Source organism: Crocuta crocuta, unplaced genomic scaffold (assembly GCF_008692635.1).
Source record: "Crocuta crocuta isolate KB4526 unplaced genomic scaffold, BGI_CrCroc_1.0 scaffold854, whole genome shotgun sequence".
In the NCBI taxonomy this organism is placed as follows: domain Eukaryota; kingdom Metazoa; phylum Chordata; class Mammalia; order Carnivora; family Hyaenidae; genus Crocuta; species Crocuta crocuta.
Genome location: NW_027531536.1, coordinates 95,619 through 107,841, shown reverse-complemented (window position 1 = coordinate 107,841; position 12,223 = coordinate 95,619). Strand labels below are relative to the sequence as shown.

The following is a 12,223-nucleotide window of genomic DNA, read 5'->3' as shown; positions in this document are numbered from 1 at the left end:
AAGCGGGTCCCCGGCGTGTCTTCAAAATCATGCTTCCAACGCGCGGAGTCCAGGGTCGGTCTCGGTACAGAAGATCTCTGTCATCTGGGGACGGGGTACAGACAGTAGCAGGTTCCTCGTTCGCGATCTTTCTCCAAAGGGGAGGAGTGCGGACGCGGGGACCAGTCAGCGAGGCCCCCCGACCTCACCGCAGGCAGAGGACCTCAGAGCACGCTGGTCGGCAGGGAGCTTGCTGGGAAAGAAAGAGGCAGTCGTCGTGGGATGCATTTTGTTCTCCTTCAGAGACGGTCATTTGTTAATTTTCTCACAGGGGCCACATCAATCACCCCCCCCCCCCTTCAAGATTGTGGAGTGATTTCTGCAATTCTGCTATTTCTTTTGGCCACTTTATCCAGCTCACCCATAAACAGGTCAGGACAGAACAGTTTATTTTTATTTCCAAAGCTTTACCACCTTGAGGGGGACAGAGGGGAGGGCTGTGGAGAAACCACAGGCACTAGCTCAACTCCTAGCCCCAGAATATCCTAGAAAGCGCAGAGGAGGGGACGGCACCAGGGTCAAGAAGTGTGGAGATCTAGGAGCAGAGGAACTTCATTTAACCAACCCAAACACTTTTAAAACAAACTGGGAAACCAGCTTATCTTGGAAGTTTACACACAAAGATGACAGAAAGCCCCGAAAATCCAAAACATTAGACATACTGCTCTTATCCACAGGCCTTAAATGATGATGACGCCATTAACCTCCTGGGTACATTCCTACTGACGCAATGACAATGGGAAGTCCTTATCTCAAGTACTCAGTAATTCACCACAGGCTGCCTCCCTTCAAAGCAGAGCTAGAGGCAGATGTAGACACGAGACCACCTTCTTCAAGGCATTTAGTAAAAACGCAAACCTAGACAAGTACTCGCTCTGACCAGGATACACAGGGAGGAATCCGCAGCAGAAAGCCAAAAACAGACTTTAAAAGCCATTTATCTGTACATTAAAATTCTCTTCCAAACAACTCTGGAGTTAAAGAAAAATAAAATTATAACCTATGCGACGTGGCCAGACTTTCCTTTTTCAAAGGAAAATTAATGGGACAAGTGTTTTTAACAGAAAACAAGAAATAAAGGAATTAAAGATTTAAACTGGAAAGGTTAAGATGAGCAAACAAAGGAATAAAATTAATAAGAGTACAAAGAAATTAGGAAGCACAAAGGAAAAAGTAGAACTGGTTAAGCAGGAACTAGTTCTGAGCGCACGAGTGAATGACAACCCCCCTAAAATGGTGACGAAGACGTGGGGAGCTCTGCGGAGACAGGGGGTTATAAATGTACTGTTCAAGGAGATGAAAAGGATTGTTCCCAGAAATCTTTATGCCAATAAATTAACAATTCATCAATAAAGCTGACTTAAGAAAAGGTTACAAGTGTCAATAACCATGGAAGAAACACAACCTTGTGGAAGATTTCTACCCGCTACTCCATTCCTGATGAAGGCTGCTGTGCGTATAGGTTCCATGGGCGTGTTCTAGCAAAACCTCAAAGCATCCAGCTTCACTTAGATTATTTTAAGGCACTGGAGAACATGGAAAGCAGGTGACTGGTTTAAGAGTCCAATAGAAATTCTGTTGACAAAACCTAACAAAAACGGCACAAAAATTAACCAAACATACGCATGAGCCCACCTCTACTCTCCACACAAGTTCTACATACAAAGTGAACTGCACAGCATATTCAAACCGTCACAGCACACATTACCCAGGTACACTTTATTCTATGACGATAGAGATTTCTAATATTGAACAACCTTGTTAATTCAAACCATTGGAATTGTAGGGATTAAAGGTTCATGCACTGGCTTGGTTGTGGAAGAGGAGAGAGGGACCTGGCAATCAAGAACTTGGTAGATTTTTGGTTTGAGCAGCTGAAGAGAAGGTAATGAAGGACACTCAAGTGGGGAAGGCCTGGAAAGAGACAGCTCTGGAAGGATGAAAATTGTTTTAGGTGATTTTCATTTTGGACGCCAAGAGCTATCCCAATGGAGCTGTCCCAAAACAGGTGCGTAGAAGACAGATACGACGTTGGTAGTCCCTGGCACACCGATGGGGTTTGAGATCCAATGAAGAAGAGATGGAAGAACATAAAAAAAGAGACTCAAGGCCCAAAATTTCAGTAACCTAATGATAAGATACTACCTAGATTTGTGAATACCGTATTTCAGAATACCACATATCGCCATACTTAATCATCTTTTTAAACATGCTAAATTAGCACTGCAGTATACAGTCTAATAAAAACCTCATGAGATCATGAGGTAGTTTTTCTGCTAACTTCTGAAAGGGTCAGTTTAGTAGCACTGTCCATTTTGGGGATTCGTACATTACTTGAATCTTTTTGGAAAGGAAGAAGTTTTCAAGTAGTGTTCCAAAAGATGCCTCACAGGCTCAACAAGGAGGACCCTGGGACCCTGATCCTAAGACTTCATTTGAATAAAAGGTTCTATTCCAGGGGCAAAACTGTTTCATTTACTTTTACTACTATTTTACAAATATGATAGAACAGTGGACAATAGTGAAAACAAGAGGAGGTCTTGAGGTGTGTGTCACGGAGACAAGGATCGAATCATTAAGCACATTGAAAGCAGTAAGATTTCGACCTTACTGACATTTTTTAAAAATTTTTAACATTTATTCATTTTTATTATTTATTTCTAGGAGAGAGAGAGACAGCGCGAGCAGGGGAGGGTCAGAGAGAGAGGGAGACACAGACTGAAACAGGCTCCAGGCTCCGAGCTGGCAGTCAGCACAGAGCCCAACGCGGGGCTCGAACCCCACGAACCGCGAGATCATGACCTAAGCGAAAGTCAGACGCTTAACCGACTAAGCTACCCAGGCGCCCCTAGACCTTGCTGACATTTAAGCTTTATTTAAACTGCCTGCATGTTCAATAAAAAAGGAAGAGAATATGAATTAAACACTGAAAATATATTTTTGAAAATATGCCTAAGAGATACTTATGGATTTAATCACTTAAGGGAATCCTCCCATAACATATAAATCTATTTTCAAGTTTCTCACAGTTGACTTTCATGGTTATTTGCAGGAATGTTTGTATATAAGTAGGGGACACCTCTGGATGAAAGTGACATTTGAAAAGTGAAATACCAGAGAGGCAGTCGCATTAAAAGCAGAAATAAGTCCAATTCATCAACAAAGTCTGGCTACTCATCAACACTGTTTTCTGATTTCAACCAATGCAATCTAAGAAGAAAAAGGAGAATTGAAGTATTGAATAAAGTTACTATTATTGTATTACCATTATGTATTCTGAAAAATCAAGAGACTCAAACTGAAAAGGTGTTGGAACTAAGTCGAACAATTTAACTAAGAGTACATAAAAGACTTCAGTCAAGTAGCTAGACGGTTACTTAAAAACGAGTAACTTTCCTTTATACCAGCTACGACCAGGTATAAAATATAGGTATACCAAATACAATGATGGGAAATCTCATTCTAATAATGACAGCTGCCATCCTTCAAGGATATATGCTTCAATACACATCATCTGTTACTCTGTACAACCATCATATTATAGGACAGTATCATGATTACGGGTATCACTATCACAATTTTACAGAGGAAAAAAAACTGAGGTTTTGGGCAATTATAAGAAAACTGTCCAAGATCACAGAGCCAGTAGGTGTCAAAAAAGGAACTCAAACTCAGTCTCTCTGCCTCTCAAGGGTGAGCTTCTTAACACTATTATGCCCATTCTCATCTCTCAAAATAACAAAGCTAGGCTAGGTGGGAACATGGTTAACAGGTGCAAGGAATGGACACACTTACACACTGCCAATAAGAATTTAAATTGGTGCAATTTTCATGATCACATCTAGGAACTTGTAAAGAACAGAATCAAGGACGCCTAGGTGGCTCAGTCAGCTAAGCATCCAACTTGGGCTCAGGTCATGATCTCTTGGTTCACAAGCTGCAGACCCACATTAGGCTCTGTGCTGACAGCCCAGAGCCTGGATTCTGCTTCTCTCTATAGATTTCTCTGTCCCTACCCCGCTAGTTTGTTCTCTCTCTCAAAAATAAATAAAAACATTAAAAAAAAAAAAGAACAGAATCAATGTCTACAAGCATCAATATACATGGACACTTATCACATTGTTGTTTACAACAATAAAAAAGACTGCTCAACTCTAAATACTCAAGGATACAAACTTGATTAGCATGTAGTAGTTGAATATGATGAATGCCATTCAGTCAATAAAAGAAAAATAATTATTTGAAAAGTGTTTAACCACACAGGAGAACATACTGAAGGGAGAGCAGTAAGCATAACTACACAAGTGATGTGTTTATATGGGCCAAAATTTTTAAAATGAAAACACTGATACCAAAATGATCTCGAGGTGAGAATTATAGATGATTTTCAGTATCATTTCAGGTTTTTTTTCTGTATTCTAAAGAACGTGATAAAGTGAAGGTGTTAAGTAAACGCATAATTTTAAAAGATAAAGTGAAGGAGTCAACATAATAGAAATGAAGTTTAGAAAATATTTCCACTACTTAAAAGTGTTTCTTTCTCTGCACTTTTGCCACCTTTAACAAACTTTTAGGTCCATGACTTTTATGTTACTTAAGGTACTTTTCTATCTAGCAAAACCAGAAATAATACCTACTTTATCAACATAGACAATTTACTGCACATTTTAAGCCTTTTAAGTCTGTACTAATCATTTAAAATTACAGCAAAATTACAAAAAGTATCTAATATAGAAGATCGCCACACCAGTGAGGCAATTAACAAAAATGACAATTCAAAGGTAGGACAAAAATGTTTTAAGTCGACAATGAGGAGAAAGCCTCAATTATATGGGGAACCTGCTCCCTGTAAACACACAATAAAAATTAGCTATAAAGTAAAAGCCAAGATGTGCAACAGACTAAGTCACAGAATAAGGATAAAAATAAGCTCACATAATTTTGAATAGTAAATGAGTACAGATGACGAAGAACAAAGAACAAAAACTAATTTTAGCTTCACCCTAAAAAACATGAAGTAATAGATTTGAAAGCTCTTTGGAAAATCTAAAATATAAACTGACATATTAAAAACAGTAACAGCAAACTCTACAGGGCTTTCCTATCTGGTCATCCCAATGGCTCGGGACACGAATCAAGCGCCTGTGAATAAGTAAAACAGAAAAACAAAACAAAATCTCTGTCCAATCAAATCAATGGATACAGCTAAACCATTTCCTAATAATACTGAGAGCCTGGCACACTTCCTCGCTCATGATCTTGATTCAGTAAAAACAATGTGCCAAGTACAAGGTGTCTGATGGATGTGAAAAGTCAAAGGGAAACGGAGGCTTGCCTAAGGTCACAGCCTGGGAAGGGCAGAGCTGAGATGCAAATCCAGGGCCCACGGGCTGTCTCCGTGCAGCATTAACTTTGAGTTGTGCAACCCAGACGATCTGGGCATTATACAGGCCTCCCATCAGTGCCAAGACACTTATTTCAGACACAGTATTAGCTGCTGTCATTCAGTTTCACAGTCCACAGTAGCCTAGAGGCAGGGAGCGATAGTGTCGGCAAGGATCAGCTACCGTCAAGAAGCGAAGACCAACGAACTCCCTGATAGACATCAGTTTACATCATGCTGCCCTTCTTGCCCCACCATCTTAAAAAAAAAAAAAAAAAAAAAAAGGCATGAACAAGTATTGCCATTTACTTTCGGATAAACCAGAAATCTGGATAACCTTGGCCAAGTTAATGACCATCTCTAGGCATGAGTTCCATCACCTGGAAGACAGGCAAAACAACAGTACAGATGTAACAGAACGGATGTGAAACTAAATCAGATAATGTTTTAAAACCGGTGCCTGGTACAGAGTTAGTGCCCAGTAAACGTTAGCTATGATGAGACTTCACAGTAAGTGAAATCATAGGCTGCAAGTTATTTGAAGGTAGAAAACTATCATGTCTGCATACAAAAATTTTCCATTTAAGAGAGTTTAAACATTTTGCTCTTTGAACACTTTAAAAATAAACGTTTTACAAAATTCACTTTTATAATATCCTTCCGCAGCTAAGTGGGGTAGAGAAGGTTAATTATATTCTTAGACGGCAAATGTGTACGGCCCCTCAAGGAATCACATCATTCTTCTAAGTTAATTTCTATAGTTTGGGTTCCAATTCTCCTATTTGCTCCCAATCATTTATTGGGACCATCTCTTCACCACCCACAGGCTTTTGTTCATCCTACCCACATCAGCAGATTGATTCATTTCAAGGACTATGTGGCCCTTTAACAACACATTCATGAAATATCTACTAGATGCAAGGGCTGTACCAAGAGTTTGGTTAGAACAATGCTGACCACAGAGTCCTTGCCCTCAGGGAACCTAAAACAAGATTAACAACAACAACAACAAAAAGTCACAGACGCATATAAGGTACAGTTATCAACATTTTGTATTACCAGGAAATCGTTATGACACATCTATGCTCTAGGTAGGATTTTCTGTTTTACAGAGGAAGAGCAGAGATGTAAAAAGCAGAAAAGAAAGAAGCAAACAGTTAAACGTCGGCAAGTATTCGAGGGTTAGGGAGAGATACAGAATATTCTGAAAACCCAGGGGAGTAAGCAAATAATTTTGCCTAAAGCTAGGAGATTATGAAATGTGTGTGTTTCTACTTAAAAACCCCAGTAAAAACTCTGTAGAGTATACCTATGGGAATAAAAACTAGGAGAGGATTTATACAAATATTTACATTAGTTATTCCTGGGTNGCGCTCTGTGCTGACAGCTCAGAGCCTTGGAGCTGCTTCAGATTCTGTGTCTCCCTCTCTCAGTCCCTTCCCTGCTTGCTCTCTTTCTCTCTCAAAATAAGTAACATTAAAAAATTAAAAAAGGTTAAAAATTTTTTTAATATTTTTGAGTGAGAGATAGAGAAGAGAGTGAGCAAGTGTGGGGGAGAAGCAGGCTCCAGGCTCTGAGCTGTCAGCACAGAGCCCGACGTGGGGCTGGAACTCAGGAACTGCGAAATCATGACCTGAGGCAAAGTTGGACACTTAACTGACTGAGCCACCTGGGTACCCCAAAAAGTCAACAGTGCATTCAAACATGATGAAATCACCGCTCTCTCAGTCTATAAANNGGGATATGTCTAACTGAAACAGACTAAGGATTAAATTACATGTTTTTAGCAAGGAAATGTATGAAATACTTTTAATATGATGAGAAAATCCTTAGCATCTGCTAAGTGCAGATGGGAAGATTGGATACAAAGCTCTATAGGGGCGCCTGGGTGGCTTAGTCGGTTAAGCGTCCGACTTTCGCTTAGGTCATGATCTTGCGGTTCGTGGGTTCGAGCCCCGCGTCGGGCTCTGTGCTGACTGCCAGCTCGGAGCCTGGAGCCTGTTTCAGTCTGTGACTCCCTCTCTCTCTGACCCTCCCCTGCTCATGCTGTCTCTCTCTCTCTCCTAGAAATAAATAAAACATTAAAAAAAAATCTCTTTCAAAGCTCTATAAACTGTCATTCTAATATACAAGAAAAAGATCTTTTTAGAACCAAACTCCCAAGAAAGAGGATTCCATTACATTGTTTCAACCTCACATTATCAGACAAATTTATTCACACGTATTAGGTTACAGAGCCCTTAATATTTGTTTAGAGCATAAGCTTATACACGCCTGACGAACCTGGAGCCCTGGCTCTGCCGTTAGGAACTGTGAGACCTCCGTAAGTTATTTAACCACGCTGTGGTTTGGTTTCCTCATGGGGGGGGGGAGGGTAGAGGTGGGGGCAGAGGCCATAAATACTTCTTCATGGGCAGTGCAGTATGACACGCATTAATACACGTATAGCCCCTAGAACAATGACCGGCACAATTAAGTGTTACCTACTGTCATAACTTTAAAAGTACAACAAAGCAAACCTAGTGCCATCTAAGCAGAGGCCGCGACGAGGCGGCATGAGCTGAAGAAAAGGTCACGTTCCCGGGAAACAGGCGAACCTTGGGACTTTCTACTCCGTCCCTACCCGCCCTTACGGAGTTGGTCCTTACCCTGAAGGCAGAACACTTTTGTTTCAGACCTCTGCTTGTGGGCTAGTTCACGGAGTCTAAGAATTACTGTCAGTACACTAGGCTTTCCGGGGGCATCATTTTTCTGGTTTCACTTTAAGGAAGTAAAACAATCCTTTGCTGATGTACAGAGAAGTTAAAGATGAGAAATCCGTTATAATGTTGTTAGAGATCTCTGAGTCCTAAGGGTTTAAATATTTGTTTACATTTGTCTACATTTTCTAAGTCTTCTACCATGAAGTAGATGACATTCCTATAGTCAGAGAAAGTGTTGCAAACATCAATAAAAATCACTACTCAAAAAACCTTTGTGGTTTCAGCCAAAAAATGCCTGCTCCTTCTGGTGCAGCTACATTGCTGTTTAAACCTTCACCACGTCAGACTAAAAACGGACTTCGGGTTTGTCTTCTTAGGGACCGAAGCAATCTGCTGAAAAGACACAGTCCTTGCCTCCAAACTATTTCGGCCAGACGGGATTTCATACCGTCCAGACGCTGGAGGACTTTGCAGAGAGTACTTTGCACTGTACTTCTCTTATCTTCTGGACCCATCATTGCTAATTAGCATGCATCTCTTAATTTTCAAATGATGCATGTCATGTATGTACACAGGAGGGCATACTTTTCAGGGAAGAAAGTAAAAACAGAATCAGAGGGAGGCAGGACCGCCCAAGGGTTAAGGGCATGGGTTTTAAAGTCCGACAGCATAGGTTCCCGCTCCCTTCTGCAACTTTCTACACGAGTGAGTTGAAGTTATTTGAACCACGTGCCTGGGTTTCCTCACCTACAGAATGAGGATAAAAAACGCTGTGCGTAAGCACAGCGCCGGTCACATCAGCGCACAATTCACACTAGCTGTTACGATGTCGGCTACAAAAACCACAGCAAGGATGGAGAACTGATGTCACCACATCAGAGACCGGAAAGTTCTCTTTATGCCATAAAGTACCAAGATTACTGTGTGCCACACAGGGTACCCATTTCCCAGGCTACCTCATTTAAATAGCTCAATTACCCTAGGAAGTCTTTTTCCCCAAGACATTAGAATATATTCTGGGATGAAATCGATTAAAAAATAATATTCAATTGTTCATCATTTCCCCCAACCGTGAATAACAGCAAAAAGTGTAACATGTCTTTTGGTGGATCTTGAAAGTCAAGCTTTGTAAAGTCATGGGATTTCATATATTGTAGGTCCACGAGGCATGTTAGCACTTAAAAGATTTTTTTTTTTTTTTTTTTTTAAGACATTTGGTAGATCGAAGATTGAACCCCAGAATCTCAGGATTTTAAATCTGGCTTCACTTCGGTTTACATTTGGAAACCTGACTTCACACATTTTTTGTTATTCATTGACCTTATTGAATGTTTCTCTGTCCAGTAAAAACTAAACCCTGACACAGCGTTTGTCGCTCACTGTCCCCACTGGCCCACACACGCCCTGCTTTCCTGACTCACAGGATTCACCTGGAAAGGACCCCAATCAGCTCTACCAGCTTGAATCTTACCTTGAAGACCTGGCCTGCAGCCTTCCCCACTATAATACCTACATTTCTTAGTCTTCGTTTGTCCCATTTAGTCCATTTCATCTAGCATCATGTTCTAGCTGTTCATAATCTCTCCTGTTTTAGAGGTCAAGGGCCTTATACGGCACCTAGATCAACACTAAATTAATTATCTGCTGAGGGAATAATAGTTTACAGGTGTCAAGGAGGCAATAGTGGGAGTTTGGTTTACAATCCTACATTCTAACACGAAAAGGGAAAAAATAAGTCTACTTAATATCTTACGTTGTTTCTTTAAAACTTCTATCAAATCAGAATGAGAGAATTCTTCCAAATTTACGTACAAAACCAGTGAGAAACCAAGAGTATAAAAACTTAGAAGAGGGTACAGAGAAGGTATGAAAAGCTATAAAACGATAGCAATGCTTTTACATCTGTTACAATAATTAAAATTAATGTAAAAACCATTGCGGTCTGCTAGAATGAAGGCAACCCAGTTGCATGATGAGGAAAATACTTTAAAAATACAATTTCCATGAAGCACCTGGGGTCCAATTTGGCAGATACAATCCATGAAACCTAGCTCCCTGAGAAGCCAGAAATATAAAATAGAATATTTTTATTAGTCTGGTAATCAAAATACTTAATAAAAGGAAGTGACTAATAAAAACTCACATCAACAATACAAACGTTACATGCTTCAGTTTCCCGTTCAATATTTTCCACGGTTAATCAACTAGTTTCATTAGACGTTCATTATCAAAGGCAGATTTAAAAATACCGGCCTTTTTGTTGTCATTTGGTCAAAAAGTTTATTTCACTTTGCTTGTAATGTTCGAGTCCTTTAGCGATGACTTCCAGCTTGAGGCTGAATTTTTTCGTACTTTGAAAGTAAAACCCACTCTTGAAGTAAAAATACTCAAGTGTGTTGGATTCTAGATTTCAAAACGTTTCAAATTCTAGATTTCAGTTACGAGATCATTCTGATATTTAAGGGTACCTTCAAAGAGACAGGTTTAGATAACATAAGAATGCCAAGTTGGAAGAAAACAGGTGAACACTGAGGTAAGACGGAAAGATAAGTTTACAGATATTTGGCGAAGCTAGGTTTATAGACCAGTTAACACCGAAAAGAAACTGTTGTTACAATTAACTTAAATGTGAGTGATTATATAGATGTAAGTCATACCTTCTACAACCTAAATAAATTTAGACTTAAATACATATACATATGGCACGCTGTATTGCTGACTTCTTGTGATTCTTGGAAAGTCCAAAAAGGGTTTGAGGCACATCCACTGTTTGCCGTTTAGAAGATGCTATGGTAAAACTCAACGAGGAAATGAGTCAAGAATTGATGAACTTCACCAAATTTCTAAATAGACTAGCCCCAAGTCTCTCTGTAACTGTTCTAAGACGGTTAAAAAACAATAATCATAAAGAAAAAGAAAGCAATCCGCACCCATAAGCGTCTCACTGGCCTGGGGATACTCCAACACAGCCCTGCAGCCAATAGGAAAACTTTGCCTAAATCTGGATTCGGATTTCATCTCTTTATCACAAAGCACCGAGCACAAACCAGTATTGTTAACGGTTACCCAAATGGCAAGCCTCCCAGTTAGAGTAATCGGTACTTGCACGCGAAGGCCGCTGCTGGAGGGGTTGAAGGGGTGAAGGTAGAGGCAGTTTAGGGAAGGAAAGCGGGGTTCGTTCCGCCAAGTTCTATGTGGAACAGGACGGTGTCCGGGGGTGGAGGGTGGGGAGCAGCGGCCCGCCTAAAACGAACGCGGGGTGAGAAGCGGGGTGCGCTCCGAGGCCGAGGGGCGCGGCAGGGACGGGGCCGAGGAACGAAAGCTCGGGGCCGGGGCTGGATCCGAGGGGCCGGGGGTGCCTCCCCCCGCGGCCGCGCGGCGCCGGGAGCCGCNGCACTCCCGGGCGGCCGGGGAGCCCGCAGGCTGCCACTCGGGGCGAGTTGCCCGTGCTCGCTTGCTCGTTATCAGTATTCTGTAACGAGGAAAAACCACACCCGCATTAGCAAGACCAAGAAGGGAACTTACACAAATGAAGCTGTTGGGATTTCACCCAGGGGAAGCACTTCTTTCGGCAAGGAGACTGGCCTTATTGGAAATGGCAATGTGTCAAAATCGAGGTTAACCCCGGGATGAATCCAGATCTCCTGCTGGGGGTTGGGGGGAGACGGCCCGGTGCGCTGAGTTGCAAGTGTGAAGAGCGCCGAGAGCACACAGCCTTTTTTCTCCCGTCAGTTGTCCAAGCCACGATTTAGGTCAACATTTCAATAATGTTCAAATAATCGTATTCACCTGCCTCCGGAATTATCCGCGGGTGCCTGGCTCCTAGCCTTGGGCGGGATGAACGGGAGTGAGAGGGAAGGGAAGTTATGTGGCTTGTGTCCCCACCATGTGCCACGGACTGGGTAGCCTGCTTTAAAAGCATTGTCTCATGTGTGTGTCACCACAGTCACGTGAGCTAGGTGTTTTAATCCCTTTTATCCCTCAGAAAACCCAGGTTAGAAAAATTTGCTGAAATGAGACAGTTTGGAACTGAAGGATACAGGCCTGTCTGCATCCAAAGCACATCCTTCTTTCTCTGGACCACAGTTCATGCCTTTGA

The 12,223-nt window shown here is 41.5% G+C and overlaps 1 protein-coding gene across 1 annotated transcript in view; it reads right to left on the bottom strand.

The window, feature by feature from the left end:
* The window catches only part of ZC3H12C (zinc finger CCCH-type containing 12C), an 81,640-nt gene extending 69,804 nt beyond the window's left edge, over positions 1 to 11,836 (bottom strand). Inside the window, exon 1 of the mRNA XM_077772701.1 lies at positions 11,650 to 11,836. The gene's annotated coding sequence lies outside the window, so the exon portion shown is untranslated. The remainder of the gene's footprint in view (positions 1 to 11,649) is intronic.
* Between the last annotated feature and the right edge of the window lie 387 nt (positions 11,837 to 12,223).